Consider the following 17,220-nt stretch of genomic DNA (forward strand, 5'->3'; position numbering starts at 1 on the left):
TCAAACTTGGCCCAAAGAGGGCTACCGACATATGTCTTATCATTTCTAATTACTGCTCATACATTGCTATCCATCTTCACGTCAATAATTTGTACAACAAAATGAGATTTCCCTTAAAGACCTGCTACCATGTAAAGTCATGTCATTATGATGGTACACCCTCTAGGTCATCACTATAAGATACATAATACAAGTCTATATTAAGTAAGTCAAGGTTTTATGTCAATATGTCAAATTGCATTCATCATAGTTCTATTGATATCAAGTCAAAGTCAAAGGTCAACTTCATTATGCCAAGTGTCTATACATATCATATCTCTGAGTCAAGTTAATGTATCAATGTGTGCCAATTCAATCAGCTCAGATGATGTCATTTTCACAGTCATTTTCATTTCACTATTCGATTTATCAAGTCACTAAATGTGTATTAGTTCACCGAAGATTTGCTATCACTGTTATATTATATATTATACAGTCTCATGTCATAGATCATCAGGTCAAGGTTCGGACTTAAGTCTGTCATATTACTTCAGTTCTAGATCATTGTATAATTCATTAGATATATATAATGATTGTCATAGGCATAGTTCTATTGCTTAAATGTTCAACAACTATTTACATCAATGATCCAAGTGTTGTAGCTAACATGAGGTCACAGGTTACGTGCACATCTATACTCAAGGAACTACTTTTCTTTGTCTTACAAGGTCACTTTGTCAAGTCAACTCTCAATATGCCAAGTTGTCATACACGCAGTGAATGTACAAGTTACTACCCTTGTCACTGATTTTCCTAGGTCAGTCTACATAATTTTAGTCACAGAAGGTAAGTATTTGTCATTGTACTAGAATTGCAATGAGAGGTTTATCAACAAGATGCACATCACTAGTTACTTAAAAGTAAATGATTGGCTTAGTGCATGATACTGATACTCAAACAATGAACCCCTTACAACCACTGTCTTATGGTGATAAACAATGTCATATAGTGAAAACTGTAGGAGAACAAACTTCCTTTCACTATACTTAAAACAAACCCCACCAACTCTCATTAACACAGTCAACTTAATGTGTCAAATAAGGTCATTGTATTAGTGTCAATGTCATATTACAAACTGTTGTAGGTGACTGAGGTTCTGACCTCTTCTTTAAGATGTATACTTCAGAAATCAAGTGAACTTGCAAGGACATTCATGCATGTATGAGTCCTAGAGTTTCAATTTTTCTAGATGTGACACTTAAAGGAGACCCAGGTCTTTTAATTTCATTCTGCTGACAAGGAAAAGGTCTTGTATTTAAGCCCTAACAGACCTTAGATTAGTCCCAAAACTAGACCTAAGACTGAGACCTAAATTCTACACAGCCCTAAGACACTACACAACTCTTAAACCAAAACCCTAAAGGGATTTTAAGACCTCCACTGCCCTTGTATAGTCCTGTCAGCCCTTTGCTCCACCTTAACTTTAAGCCCAAGTCATGGAATAGGTTTCGTTGTCATAGGATTAAGCCCAGGTTTGAGCCCTTAAAGCCATTGCACAACCACATATCCAAATATATTTCATAGGTCATTTAGGCCCAAAAGTGGAGACCGCATCCTACAGGATCCCTGCAACAATTCTGTAAACAAATTTCCAAAACAAATGGACAAAAACTTACCCTAGAGAGATAACTAGATTCCCTGTCTTGGAGCAGAATTAATCTCACAAAATACCATGCCTTCTTGGAGTAGATTTCATCCCTAGACCTAAAGCCACACTCTTGACATCTCTTGATCCTCCATTAAAACCTCCAAAACCATAAGCAAACCTAACCCTAACCTTGCCTGAAGTTCATTAACTGCCTCAGAGATCCGAACTTTTGTTAAATTTGGCAACTAGGGCCAAACTTCATCTTGGACAGTTCATATGATGCAACTGATATTTTTATTGGATTCCTCTCTCCAAGAGGTTTAGGTAAAGATGATCTCATTTTGATATTTATAAATGGAATTATGAATTTATTTTGATTATGGACAAATTGTCGAGGTTGGCAAACCATATAATTTGCACCCTCAAGCCCACAATGTTGCATATAAATACAAGGAGCCTCCTCATTTTAGCATCTCATCTCACACTCATTCTTCTCTCTCCTTCATTGATTGGGTATGAATTTCAGAGGCAACTCTCCACACGTGCGAAGAAGAGAAGGGTTTTTTGTTCCAGCCGTTGACTAGCATTGACTGAAATTGCAGGAGGCTGTTTTGACTTGCGTTGACCTGTTTTGACTCCAGTTTTGGGTGGAGGATCTCTCTTTGGGTAGGCCGCATTTATGGGCACAGAAACTGAGGCTGTTTGACCACTGTTGACTGCTGTAGGGTTTGCTGCAGCTTTGACCTTTGTTGACCAGATTTGACTGGACTTTTTCGGACTATTTTTGGGCTGATTTGACTAGCTTTTGGAGGCCGAGTTTGACCGAGGTGTTTTGGAGGTCAAGATCCTGTTGACCAGCGTTGACTTTCTGGTTAGGTCTTTTTGTTACTATTGTTTGACTGGTCAGATTTCACTTTGAATGGACAAGTGAAAATTGTATATTGTATTCTCTCTCTCTCAGCTGAAATTTTAAAGAATTATAAGAAGAATTGATCAAGGGTTTCCCCACATTGGGGTTTGTCCCTCGCTGGTGCCATAACTTGTGTGCTCTTGTCTTGGCTTATCTTCTACTGTTATTGTTTATGTTCTATTTGCATTTTACTATCATGCTGATGTGATTGCTAAACTGGACATTGATATTGGGCTAATACGAAAATTGAAGTAAAATTGCTCTTAAGCATAGAACATACCATTGTTATCTAAAATTTACATGGTATCGGAGCTGAGCTGAAGACAAAGCCCAAGCAAGAGTGAGAAGAGCAATCACTGAGAGGAGCAATCACTGATCAAGGACAAGATTCAATGGCCTCCACATTCTACTTCAAGTCTGATGATAAGCTTCATGATAAGTCTAATTATCATGCATGGAAGATGTCTCTTGATTTGACTTTAGAAGAGCAAGATGTTATGGATTATGTGCAGGGAAAGATTTTGGAACCTCCTTCAAATGCATTGGCTGCTGCTAAGACAAAGTACAAGAAAGGTGAAGTCAAAGCCAAGAAGATCACCAAGGATTCTATTCATAATCATTTAGTTGCTTACATCTCCGATTTGAACACATCAAAGGAGATATATGACAGGTTGGTTGGCATGTTCAAATCTAGCAATGCAAACCAAGTTCTTTTCCTCAAGAACAAGATGAAGGATATAAAGAAGGAAAGAAATGAAGATATTCAATCCTACTTCATGAGGATTTCTGAGATAAAAATGATCTTCTTTCAATTGGAGAAGCTATTGCTGATAGGGAGCTTACTCTCATTTCCCTTGGAGGACTCCCTCGTGAATGGCACATGCTCAACACCACTATTATTAACAACAAGAAGATTCCAGGTTTTGAAGATTGCTGACTAGATGTTCTCAGGAAGAAACAAGGATGATGGAATTAGATATGCCTTCAAATAGGAATGATCCTACTGCATTCTCCGCTCATGCTAGAAACGAGAACAATGTAGGTTCAAACAAGCAATGTCAAAGAAGACCGAGTTTCAAAAATGGAAGGAAGGGAAGATGCTTCATTTGCAACAAATTTGGCCACTATGCTAGGGAGTGTCCTAATAGAAAGGATACACATCATGATGATGACCACAACAACAACAATTTCAGGGGCAACAACAATCAAAGGAATGGTAGATTCAATAAGGAAATTCTCCCGCTCCTCAGCAAGGAAATGGCTGACCACCCAAGAGAGCTAGAAACACCAGATATGATGAATCTAATGTTGTTGACAACAAGCAAAAGGAATTTTATCTTATATGTGCCCTCTCTACTGCATCTCCTTCGGACACTTTGGGAAATTGGTTGATTGATAGTGGTGCCTCAAGGCACTTCACTAGGTATAAGGAAGTTTTTTCAAATTTGATTGAAAATGATACAAATTTGGAAATTATCTTTGGAGACAATGCCACCTATCCTGTGAAGGGAGTTGGGAATGTTACTCTTCAATTGAATCAAGGTAACACCATTCATCTACAAGAAGTACTATATGTATCCGATCTAAAGAAGAACCCAGTATCTATCTTTGCGATGGAGCACAAAGGAAGGTGGCATTCATCGATGGAAAGGTACGTGTGTGGAATAAAAATTTCAAAGATGCATTTACATTTGGATTTAGAGTTTATAGCCTATATCAAGTTGGAGGAAGTCCATTGGGAGTTGTCTTGCGACACATCACTTAAATCTAAATTATGGCACCGGAGGTTTGCTCATCTACATTATAAGGCTCTACCCGATGTAGGGAAGATGGTGACAGGTATGCTTGAATTTAAAGTAGAACATGAAGGTATTTGTGTTAAAACTGACAACTAGGGCCAAACTCCACATGGGTTATCTTATTTATGACCACTGATATTTTTATTAGATTACTCTCTCGAAGAGGTGTAGGATTGATCTAAAGGTCATCTGATTCTGACATGTACAAATGAAGATATGAATTTATTTATATTATGGACAAATTGTCAAGGTCGACTAGCAAGCAAAACAGGGACACAAGCCCCCAATTCATCCTCAACGTTGCATATAAAAAGGAGACCTCAAGTCATTTTCACCATCATCTCATCACACATATCTCTCTCTCCTCTTCTTGTAATTGGGCACACTATTTGAGGCAGTGTTCTCTCTCTCCACGCATGTGAACTAGGGTTTATGTTTGTTGCGTTGACCAGTGTTGACCGAGTTGTTGGGAGGGCGTTGGCCTGTTTTGACTTCGGTTTGGGTGAGGAATCTTTGTCTAAGCAAGCCGCAATTTTGGGCACGAAAATCGAGGAGTTTTGACCAACATTGACTGTGGTTAAGGCTGACTACAGGTTGACTGTTTGACCAAACTTTGATTGGGCAAAATTCGAGTGTTTTGAGGGTTGTTTCATCTTTCTGTTTGGGGGCCAAAGTTGACTGAAGTTGACCAAATCTTTGAGGGTCAAATCTTCTCTGTTGACCAACGCTGACTTTTCTAGTTAGGGCTCTTTTGCTGTTGTTATAAATGATCAGAATTTGTAAATTGTACTATCTCTCTCTGTTGAACTATTGAAGACTAAAAGAATATTTGATCAAGGGTTTCCCCACATTGGGGTTTGTCCCTGACTGGTGCCACATCTTGTGTCCTCTTGTCTTGGCTTGTCTTCTACTGTTTATGTTTATGTTCTATTAGCATTTTACTTGCATGTTTATGTGATTACTAAATGGAAATTGATATTGGTCTCATAAAGAAATTGAAGTAAGATTGCTCTAAAGCATAGAACATACCATTATTGCTTAAAATTAACATGGTATTAGAGTTGAGATGAAGACAAAGCCCAAGCAAGAGTGAAAGAGCAATCACCAAAAATAGTTGGACAAGGACAAAAGACTCAATGGGTTTCTCATCCTACTTCTTGGCTGAAGACAAGCTCCATGATAAATCTAACTATCATGGATGGAAGATGTCTACTAATTTGACCTTGGAAGAGAAGGAAGTGATGGATTATGTGCAGGGTAAAATCTCAAGCCTCCTTCAAATGCACCCGATGTTGCTAAGACCAAGTACAATAACGTTGAAGTCAAAGCGAAGAATATTATTAGGGATTCCATAGACAAGCATCTGGTGGCCTATATCTCTGAATTGAAGACCTCCAAAGAGATATACGATAGGTTGGTTGGCATGTTTAAGGTTAGTAATGCTAATCAAATTCTCTTTCTCAAGAATAAGTTGAAGGATATTAAGAAGGGCAAGGATGAGGACATTCAATCCTATTTCTTGAGGATTATTGAGATCAAGAATGATCTACTCTCGATTGGAGAAGTCATTCTTGACAAGGAACTTACTCTCACCACCCTTGGAGGACTCCCACCTGAGTGGTATGTATTTAGAACAACTTTTTTTTTTCCACTGGAAAAACCCGTAATTTTCATTAATATGAAAAATTACATGTGTAGATGCATTGAAGCATATGCCGTAGTCATTTTGTACATCTGTGCTTTTTGCAAAAAGATCGGTATGAGTTGCTGTACAGATTTACCATGCAGGGTATTCTGTTTGAGCAGATTACAGTGTGCCTTTCCGGCATCTATCTAACTGAAAACAAAAATAAAAGTTTGTCAAAATACATACTGTTGTCATATACATGCAAGTTCATTTAAACTGTTAGATGACCCACTGTTGGATAACCCGGGTCTATGTATGGACGGTGATAAAAATTTTGTTCCTGTTGATCTTGGAATGTATTTAGAACAACTATACTCAACAATGATCGAATTCCAGGGTTTGAAGGATTGATGTTGAGATGCATTCAAGAAGAAACAATAATGGTGGAGCAAGGAATGCCTTCTAATAGAAGCAACCCCATTGCATTCTTTGCTCATGCCAAAAGGAGGAATAATGCAGGGTCTAAAGGTCATTTCCATGGAAAGCCTGGATCTAAGGGAGGAAGGAAGGGTAGGTGCTTTGTTTGCAATAAGTTTGGCCACTATGCAAGGAAGTGTAATAATAAAAAGGATACACCTCGAGATGATGACTATCATAACAACTCCAGGGGCAACTTCAACAACAACAACAACGGTCAAAGGAATGGCAGGTCCAATGGCAAAGGAAAAAGGAAAATGGAACATCAAGGAAATGGTCGACCCTTTAAGAAATCAAGGAACTCCAGGTATGATGAATCCAATGTTGTTAACAATAAGCAAAAAGAGTACTATCTTATATTGACCCTCTCCATTGCCTCTCTTCCGGACACTTTGGGAAATTGGTTGATGGATAGTAGTGTCTCAAGGCACTTCACCGGATACAAGGAAGCCCTCTCTAATCTGATAGAAAAGGAGACAAACTTGGAGATCATCCTTGGAGACAAGGCCACCTATCCTGTGAAGGGAGTAGGGAATGTTACCCTTCAATTGAATCAAGGTAACATTATTCATTTGCAAGAAGTACTATATGTACCCGATCTCAAGAAGAACCTGGTGTCCATTTCAACAATGGAAGATAAAGGATTCAAGGTGGCTTTTATCGATGGAAAGGTATGTGTTTGGAAAAAAAAATTAGGATGCTTTTACTCTTGTGTTTAGGGTTGACAGTTTGTATCAAGTTGGAGGAAGTCCATTGGGAGCCATGTCTTGCGACACATCTCTACAATTTGAACTATGGCACCGGAGGTTCGCTCGTCTTCATTCTAAGGCTTTACCCGATGCGAGACAGATGGTGACAGGTATGCTCGAGTTCAAAGTAGATCATGCAGGTGTATTCTCAGGATGTGCCGAAGGAAAACTTACAAGGGGACCATTCCCCTCAAGTAGTAGCAAGACCACAAACATATTGCAATTGATCCACTCTGACATATCTAGTATGATGCTCGTAAACTCCTTGGGAGGATACTTACATCATCTCACCTTTGTGGATGATTATTCTCGCAAGACCTAGATCTACTTCTTGAAGAAGAGGGATGAAGTGTTCGCTTGGTTCCGACATTTCAAAGCCTTGATCGAAAACCAATCCGGGAAGAAAATCAAGATATTGAGGACTGATAATGGGACTGAGTATGAATCCAATGAATTCCAAGATTATTGCAGAGTAGCTGGCTTTAAGAGCGAGAGTACATCACCATATACACCCGAGCAGAATGGTGTGGCTGAAAGGAAGAATCGCTCTATTGTAGAAGTTGTATGTGCCATGCTTCATGATCAAGGCCTTCTGAAGTTTCTATGGGGTGACGCTGCAAATTGCATCGTGTATGTTTAAAGCTGATGCCTTCATCAAGCATTGGACTCCAAGACTCCCAAATAAATGTTCACTGGTAAGAAACCCGATGTCTCTCATTTTAAAAATTTCTGGAAGCCCCATATATTTTCATGTGCCGAAAGACAAAAGAAGCAAATTGGGTGCATGTGGGAAGAAAGGAATCTTTGTGGGCTATAGTGAAAATTCTAAGGGATATAGAATTTATGTGGCTGATCAAAAGGAAGTTGAGATAAGTCATGGTGTCACCTTCGACGAAGATATGGCCCTCAAGAAGATCAAAAACCTTCCTATCCTAAGGAAGGACAAAGAAGTTGACACAGAAAATCATGGTGAAAAAGAGTACGAAACGATGCCTGATGTTGATGAACCTATGGATCATATTGATCCACTCCCTCATGAGCCTTCCTCCTCCAAGAGGAGACCCTCATGGCTTAGGGAGACTCTCGAAGATGCTAAGAGACACATTGCACCAAGGGGGACTTTTCGTGAAAGCAAGAAGCCGAACAGGTACCAAGGATATTTGACTACCATGAGCACTATCATTCAAAATGAGCCTTCATCATTCAAAGAAGCCGTGAAGCAACAAGTATGGAAGGATGCTATGAATGAAGAATACGAGTTAATTATGAAGAATGATGTCTGGGATGTGGTCCCTAGACCCTAGGACAAATCGGTTGTCACTTCTAAGTGGCTCTACAAAATCAAGCATGGAGCTGATGGAAGTGCAAAAAAGTTCAAGGCTCGCTTTGTTGCTCGAGGCTTCTCTCAAAAGGAAGGTGTAGATTATGATGAGATATTTGCACCTGTTGCCCACCATCCACTTGATCATAGCCCATGCTACCTCACAAGGATGGAACCTACATCAGATGGATGTCAAGACCACCTTCTTGCATGGTTCAATCAAAGAGGAAGTCTATGTGGAACAACCCGAGGGGTTTGAAGTTCATGATCGGGAATCTCATGTATGCAGGTTGAAGAAAGCTCTCTATGGATTGAAGCAAGCACCCCGGGCTTGGTATGAGAGGATCGATAGCTATCTGATGAAGCTAGGATTCACTAGAAGTGAAGCTGATCCGAACCTTTACTTTAAGGTTGAAAATGATAAACCTCTCATTCTGGTACTTTATGTGGACGACCTCTTTCTGACAGGTGCAGACCCTCTCATTCACAAATGTAAGAGCGAGTTGGCTTCTGAATTTGAGATGAAGGACCTAGGATCGATGCACCATTTCCTAGGATTGGAGGTCTGGCAAAAGCCAGGTGAAGTTTTCCTCTCTCAAGGAAAATATGTTGTGAAGATATTGGAAAGATTTGGGATGGTGGATTGCAAGCCTGTGACTACTCCGATGGAACTTAACTTTAAGAAGTGATGTGGTAGTGCTGCTGGAACTGAATTGGGAAATGCTTCTAAGTATCGTCAACTCATAGGATCACTGATGTTCTTGGTGAACTCTCGTCCAAACATTGAGCCAATACATGGTTGAGCCTCATCATATACATTGGATTGCCACCAAGAATCTTTTGAGATATCATCGGGGCACAATCACTCATCGACTAAGATACGCTGCCGGAAATATGAGGTTGCATGGTTATTCTGATGTTGATTGGGCTAGTAGTGTGGTGGATCACAAGAGCACTTCTGGATGTTGTTTTTCTTTGGGTTTTGCTTCAATATCCTGGATGAGTAGGAAGCAAAAATCGTTTGCCTTGAGCACCGCCGAGGCCGAATACATAGCTTCTAGTATGGCCTCCTATGAAGCTTTCTGGTTGAGGAAGCTCTTCAGTGAGTTGTTTGGACATGTGCTGATACCACCGTGATCTTCTGCGAGATCAGAGAATCTCGTGTTTCATGATCGCTCCAAGCATATAGATATCAGGTACCACTTTATCCGGGGTATGGTACAACGAGGATCAATAAGGCTCCATCACATTGGGATTGATGAGCAGGTTGTCGATATTCTAACAAAGCCCTTTGGGAAGGCCAAATTCTTGGGCTTTTGAGAACGTCTTGGAGTCGTGGAGAGACCCTCTTATGAGGGTCCTGACTCCTGTATGAGATGGACATTGAGCTCTAGGAGCTCTGGGGGGCTTAGGGTACTTCTTGGAGCGGTGAGAAACCATAGAGTGAGTGGTTCAGCCTTCCCCTAGTGGTTTGTTGTGTACAGGGTGAGTGGTTCATCCTTCCCCTGTGATACCCCTTGGCGACATGTGAGTAGGACGAGTGGTTCATCCTTCTCTTGCCGAGACATCCTACCCATGCAGTCTGGGACTCATGGGAAGTACCTCTCATCTAGCCAATGAGTAGGGAAATGAGGATAGGGACCATAGTACTACCAATGGACGCATCGTGTACTACCGTACTCCTTATGCTAGGATGTTCGATATTGATCTGGGATCAATGGGAACTGACTTCGGGTTAGTAAGAGTGGTATGAGACACTCTCTTTTGATTGGGACTGACTTTGGGTCAGTAGAGAATGGTATGATACATTCTCGATCACTTCTTCTTCTTCATAGTTCAACAGAGCAGTGCATGGATGGCAGAGATGGTACAAATTGGCAAATGGATTAGCAGGTGGAGTTGTCCCTAGTTGAGAGGGAGTGTTAAAATTGGCAACTAGGGCCAAACTCCACATGGGTCATCTTATTTATGATAGCTGATATTTTTATTAGATTCCTCTCTCAGAGAGGTGTAGGATTGATCTAAAGATCATCCGATTCTGACATGTACAAATGAAGATATGAATTTATTTATATTATGGACAAATTGTCAAGGTTGGCCAACAAGCAAAACAGGCACACAAGCCCCCAATTCATCCTCAACGTTGCATATAAAAAGGAGACCTCAAGTCATTTTCAGCATAATCTCATCAAACATATCTCTCTCTCCTCTTGTGATTGGGCACACTATCCAAGGCAGTCTTCTCTCTCTCCACACATGTGAACTAGGGTTTCTGTTTGCTGCATTAACCAACGTTGACCGAGCTGTTGGGAGGTTGGTTGATTGCGTTGCCCTGTTTTGACTTCGGTTTTGGTCAGGAATATTTGTCTAAGCAGGCCGCAATTCTAGGACAAAAATCCAAGAGTTTTGACTAGTGTTGACTGTGGTTAGGGCTGACCGCAGGTTGATTGTTTGAGCAGACTTTGATTGGGCAGAATTTGAGTGTTTTGAGGGCTATTTCATCTTGCTGTTTGGAGGCCAAAGTTGACTGAAGTTGACGAATCTTTGAGGGTCAAATTTGCCTTGTTGACCAATGTTGACTTTTCTGGTTAGGACTCTTTTTCTGTTGTTATAAATTATCAGAATTTGTAAATTGTACTATCTCTCTCTACTAAACTATTGAATACTAAAAGAAGATTTGATCAAGGATTTCCCCACATTAGGGTTTGTGCTTGGCTGGTGCCACATCTTGTGTCCTCTTGTCTTGGCTTGTCTTCTACTGTTTATGTTTATGTTCTATTAGCAATTTACTTACATGTTTATGTGATTGCTAAACTGAAATTGATATTGGGCTCATAAAGAAATTGAAGTAAATTTTCTCTAAAGCATAGAACATACCATTGTTGCCTAAAATTAACAGTTTGTTAGGGGTGTGCTGAAGGAAAGCATACAAGGGGACCGTTCCCCTCAAGTGATAGCGAGACTACTGACATATTGCAATTGATTCATTCTGATCTATCTTGTTGATGCACGCGAACTCATTGGGAGGATATTTATATTATGCTATCTTTATGGATGATTTATCTCGCAAGACTTGGATATATTTCTTGAAGAAGAAGGACAAAGTATTCTCATGGTTCCGTTCTTTCAAAGCTTTGGTTGAAAATCAAACCGGGAAGAAAAGCAAAATTAAGGAACGATAATGGAACCGAATATGAATCAACTGAGTTCGTGAACTATTGTAGAGAAGTTGGCATTAAGAGAGAGACTACCACCGCATATACTCCTGAGCAAAATGGCGTTGCTAAAAGGAAGAACCGTTCTATCGTAGAAGCCACCCGTGCCATGCTTCCTGATCAAAGCCTTCTGAAGTCTGCGTATGATAAAAATAGATGTCCTCATCAAGCATTGGACTCCAAAACTCCTGAAGAAGTTTTCGCCAGTAAGAAACCTGATGTTTCTCACTTTAGAATTTTTCGTAGTCCCGTATATTTTCATATGCCGAAAAAAAAGAGAAGCAAATTGGATGCTTCTGGGAAGAAAGGAATATTTGTGGGCTACTGTGAAACTTCTAAGGCATATAGAATCTATGTGCCTGGCCAAAGAGAAGTGGAGATAAGTCATGATGTCACCTTCGATGAGGATGCTTCCCTTGGGAAGATTAGTAACCTTCCTCTTCCAAGGAAGGACAAAGAAGTAGATTTAGGAAAACAGGGAGAACCGCAGGATGAGCCGATGCCCGATGCTGAAGGACCAATGGATCCCATTGATCCACCCTCTCATGAGCCCTCCTAAAAAAGGAGACCCTCATGGCTTAGGGAGACTCTCGAAGATGTCGAGAGACATGTTGCACCTAGGGGGACATTTCGTGAAAGCAAGAAGCCGAATAGGTACCAAGGGTACTTAATTGCAATGAGCACCATTGTTCAATCTGAGCCTTGCACATTCGAAGAAGCTGCAAAGCACCAAGTTTGGAAGGATGCTATGAACGAGGATGCTATGAACGAAGAGTATGAGTCGATTATGAAGAATGATGTCTGGGATATGGTCCCTAGACCTAAGGATAAATCCGTTGTCACCTCGAAATGGCTCTACAAGATCAAGCATGGAGCTTATGGAAGTGTTGAAAAGTTCAAGGCCAAATTTGTTGCTCAAGGCTTCTCTCAAAAGGAAGGTGTAGATTATGATGAGATATTTGCATTAGCATTTTTTATGGTTGCTTTAACATCATATTACCGGTCCTTGCCAAACAGACAGTAAACTTCATATGCTAATTCAAGGCAGTTAAATATTTGAAGTTTACACAATAAGTGAAACTACATTGATTATTTTTGTTTGTTCGTTCAGTCTTCCCTTCTGCGTCCACCAGGTTTCCTGAGTTGGTGTTGCATTTTGTTGTGTAGACAGGCGTCTGTTGTTCATCTTCCTTTTTTGCTGCATCCAGTGTGTCATGACAGTTAGGCCCAGAATGGGTAAACCATTGACAATGAAGGAAAGACCAAAATTTCTATCTCAATGATATCAAGGGGGTTATAGTGGGTAATAGGTAAAATTAGTTGTAACCAGAAGCTTCTTTTTTATAGCCAGTCATATAGCTATTTGCCCAGTTGTCCTGATTATTTTGGCAGCAGATCTCAAGTGGGCACACTACTCGAGGAGTAATTCTTGCTCTATTCTGGATTTTCTTCAATTCCTATTTGACTTGTTAATGTTATGGTATCTCCTGTTTGTTTTTGCTGTATCATGGAACCTTTGAAGTATATTTTTCAATTACTCAGCTATAACTGTTTGCACAGAAGGTGAAACAGGATCTTCACCTTGTCAGCAAGTTAGAGAGGATTGTTGGCCCTAACTACCTGTTTTAGACTTTTGCATTCCTAATTTATTCCATGTTTCAGCTATTCCAATCAGATATAATTAGAGGATGCTTGGTCCACGTTGAATGTTGTATTTTTTTCCCCGATGTGTATTTTTCCGTGATGTTTCCACAGGCTGGATTGACGAAAGCTCGATCTACAAAAATTCCATTTTCTTCACCTCTCACCAACCTTTAACTAAATTTTCTAGATTAAAGTGGGACACTGTATCCTTGTCTCACAGGACCTGCATGGCTGATTTGTTATGGCGTATCTCTCTCTGAGTCATTGGCTTATTCTCCCCACGACTGGGCATTAGTAAAATCTATTTATCTAGCTGTCTGTCTGTGAAGAAAGAATTTATGAGGTCTTACTATTGCATTTAATAATTCTATCCATTTTTACTGCAGATCATGAGAGATCCTGATACTGGGAATTCACGAGGTTTTGGCTTTGTCAGTTATGATTCTTTTGAGACATCTGATGCTGCTATTGAGGTATGTTGTTTCATTCCAACTGCATTATTTGAAGCTGCTCTTTGTCAGAGATATAATTCATTGAATTTATGGCAAGATAAATGCACCATAATTTGTAGTTATTAAGATCGGGCTACAACTGCCTTTTTGATAAGCCACGGTGTGGTTGGGTCTTTTTCTCTCTTTATATTTTATTTTATGATGAAAGAAAAGCTCATGTCAGTTAATTAACCTGAGAATAATCTTCGGATGATTTCTCAAATTTAGATCTAGATAAATGAATATTAGTTACCAGCTTATATCATAGACTCGGTAGAGACAACAAAATCCCATCAATTTTTTTGAACAGGAACATGACTTATATTACTTTTGAAACGTGGATATTTACATGCCTTTGATCTGGTTTAATATCAGCATAAAGTGCTCTTTTTAATCCAGGTCATAGCCCTTCATTACAGATCTTGCCAATCATGCATACAGCTTTTGGGATCCGAGTGTCTGTAGGCTTACCACATTGTTGAATTGCTGACGTTTTGATGACAAAACTCCATCTACTGTACTAGAACTAACTAGTGTTATTTTTAATTGTGATGACTGTTATTTTTCATAACTGACCCTGTAGTATTTTGCAGGCAATGAATGGTCAATATATTTGCAATCATCAAATTACGCTATCATATGCATATAAAAAAGATACAAAAGGAGAACGTCATGGAACTCCTGTAGGTGATGACCGCCATCCTTCTGTTTAGATGCTTCAATTTCCGTTGTTGGGGATTCTTTCCATGTCCATTAGGAGTGACAGAAGCAACTTATGACAAATTGCCATTGCATTGATGGACGGAGTAATTTTATTTTTTATTATTTTACTACATTGAAATGCCTCTCTAGATGGAGTTCATTCTATTTTAACTGCAGACATTATCTTATTGAAAACATATTTTTATGATGCAGAACGAATGCTTGCTGCAAGCAATCCTGGTACTCGGAAGAACAGACCACATACATTGTTTGCAAGTGGGCCTCAACACACAAATGGTAATATGCATCCTCCAATCCCACCACCACCTTTCGAAAATGGCCCTCTGCAACATGGAAAAATGCCTCCCTCTTAGCCTCCACAACCACAGGGTGGCTCATTTCCACCACCAATGCATGCATCTAGGCAACCTTCACCATCGTCGAATCAACCCCCACAGCAGGGACAAGGAATGCCTCCACCAGCAACAGTTCAGACCACCACAAAGACCACCTCCACCCAACATGCCGCCACCACCACCACAAGGCTTTCCTGGAAGGCCACATCCTCCTTTGGGTATGGGGCCTCCTCCTGGCTGGGCAAGGGGACCACCACCACCCCAAGGAGGTGTAAGGCCACCACCACCACCACAAATGTCAATGCAGCCTCAAGGTATGCTGCCACCACCACCACATGTAGGGATGCCACCTTCACCACCACAACCACTGCCTAGCTCTTCCGGTCCAACTGCAACTCTTGGGCCCCAGAGTAGTGCTCCGCCTCCCCCTCCACCAAATGCTCCAGTGACACGGCCTCCACCACCACCCAATGCTCATGGGGCACGACCTCCCCCACCGCGTGTGATGCAGGAGCATCTGACCAACCTTAATTAAAATTTAACTTTAGAGCTGTAAAGGGGGTAATATGGACAATCATTGTAAACCGGGGCAAAGTATGTTTAAACAGAGCTAAATTGATGGAATTGATAAGTCTCTAGAAGGCTTGATTTAATGTAAATTAGAGAGATTTAGGGTTTGATTGAGCGATTGTGGGAGAAACTCATGGATCGTAAACGATCCCTCCCTTTGTAATTTCCTATATAAAAGAGTGTGTTGTGTGAAAGAGATAGGGAGGATACAGTGTAGCCGCAAGAGCGATTTGTGATTCGGCCGTGAGGCCTTAGCTGTAATCGAATTATGTACATAATTGAAATATGTGTGTTATTTGTATTTTGTGTCTCAGTGTATGTTTACATTTATATTCCTTACTGTAAATATGCGTGTGCGAGTGTAAAGGACAAAGTTCCTATGAACTTCGCCTTAAACAAGTATGGTAGAGTTAAGTTTGTGTTATAACGCAATTCCATCGATAAGCGAATTGTTGGATCTGAGAACAGATCAACGGAGGAGAACTTTAATCGCAGCTAGAGTCGATTGAACAGCAAAGAACGAGTACCGTCGGATCATCTAGATCAATAGAAGAGGAACCAGGAGGAACCATCATAGCCGTCCGATGGGAGGAGGTCCACGGTGATCGTGCGAAAACTTGCGAGCAAGTTATCTGGGCTAACGGACCCGAGAAAACCATTAAAATGAGTTTAACTTTTAGGAGGATTGGATCATCCGTTTAATGGCGATCAGACGCATATCGCGTGCTAAGAAGCGCAGACAATAATACAAAAAACGGACGCGATACGGTTTTATACAACAGGCTTAAAACCTCATTGAGTTCCGACCATTAGGACCGTTCGTTGATTGATTGATCAGATGACAATCGCGCTCGAATGTGCGCACGAGTTAACACGCCAAGCGGACCCGATATGTTATCAAAGAGGGTTAACTTTTATTTGGGTTTTGGACTATAAACGTTCAAAGAAGGACCAGTGATTGGTTGGGTTTTATTGTGTTTCCGCCAATTAAAAGGCTTATGATATATACGTGGGCCCATAACCCATAGGTCCACACACGAATATTGTAAAGATGTAGCTTTGTTGTATCAAAGTAGCTGAGTTGTCATCAATTTTGGTATCAATGCAGGAAAAGGTTTCCTGCGAGAAAGAAGATTTTGCGTGCAAAAAGAGGTACAATTATGTGAAGATTGGTGAGTTTGTGGTCTTTCTATTGTCGTACAGGTAGCGGCAGAAGAAGGTGAGAAGATTGCAGCAACCTAGAGCATGGAGTGCTCAAATGGTTCCAAAGAAGAGAGAACCAGAGAGATGTCGAAAGACTAAGCTCAGAGGAGAGAAGCTTGGTGAGGCATGTGTAGCAAGAAGGAGACTTGTTACTGCAGAGGTTTTGTTGCAGCTCACGGAAAGATCATAAAGGCAATTCCACAGAGGATGTGGGTAGAATTGCTAAGGGATGAAGGAGAAGCATATGACCAGGAGGTCATAAATTTTTGTACCTCGGGAGTCTGATGCGGGAGCTTTTGACCACCCTTAATCAAAATTTAACTTTAGAGCTATAAAATGGGAAACATGGACAATCATTTTAAACCAGGGCAAATTATGTTTAAACAGAGCTAAATTGATGGAATTGATAAGTCCTTAGAAGGCTTGATTTAATGTAATTATCTACCATAGAAAGATTTAGGGGTTTGATTGAGCGATTGTGGGAGAAACTCATGGATCGTAAACGATCCCTCCCTTTGTAATTTCCTAT

General features: G+C 40.4%; 1 pseudogene across 1 annotated transcript in view; it reads left to right on the plus strand.

Moving 5' to 3' along the window:
• Positions 1-15,789, plus strand: part of LOC149213936 (uncharacterized) — a 32,038-nt pseudogene extending 16,249 nt beyond the window's left edge. Inside the window, exons 4-6 of the transcript XR_016250052.1 lie at positions 13,756-13,842; positions 14,454-14,547; positions 14,776-15,789. The product of XR_016250052.1 is annotated as an uncharacterized LOC149213936 (transcript). The remainder of the gene's footprint in view (positions 1-13,755; positions 13,843-14,453; positions 14,548-14,775) is intronic.
• The last annotated feature ends 1,431 nt before the right edge of the window (positions 15,790-17,220 follow it).

Source organism: Pinus tabuliformis, chromosome 1_1 (assembly GCF_031772625.1).
Source record: "Pinus tabuliformis cultivar Carrire ecotype Pingquan chromosome 1_1, CPIR1, whole genome shotgun sequence".
In the NCBI taxonomy this organism is placed as follows: domain Eukaryota; kingdom Viridiplantae; phylum Streptophyta; class Pinopsida; order Pinales; family Pinaceae; genus Pinus; species Pinus tabuliformis.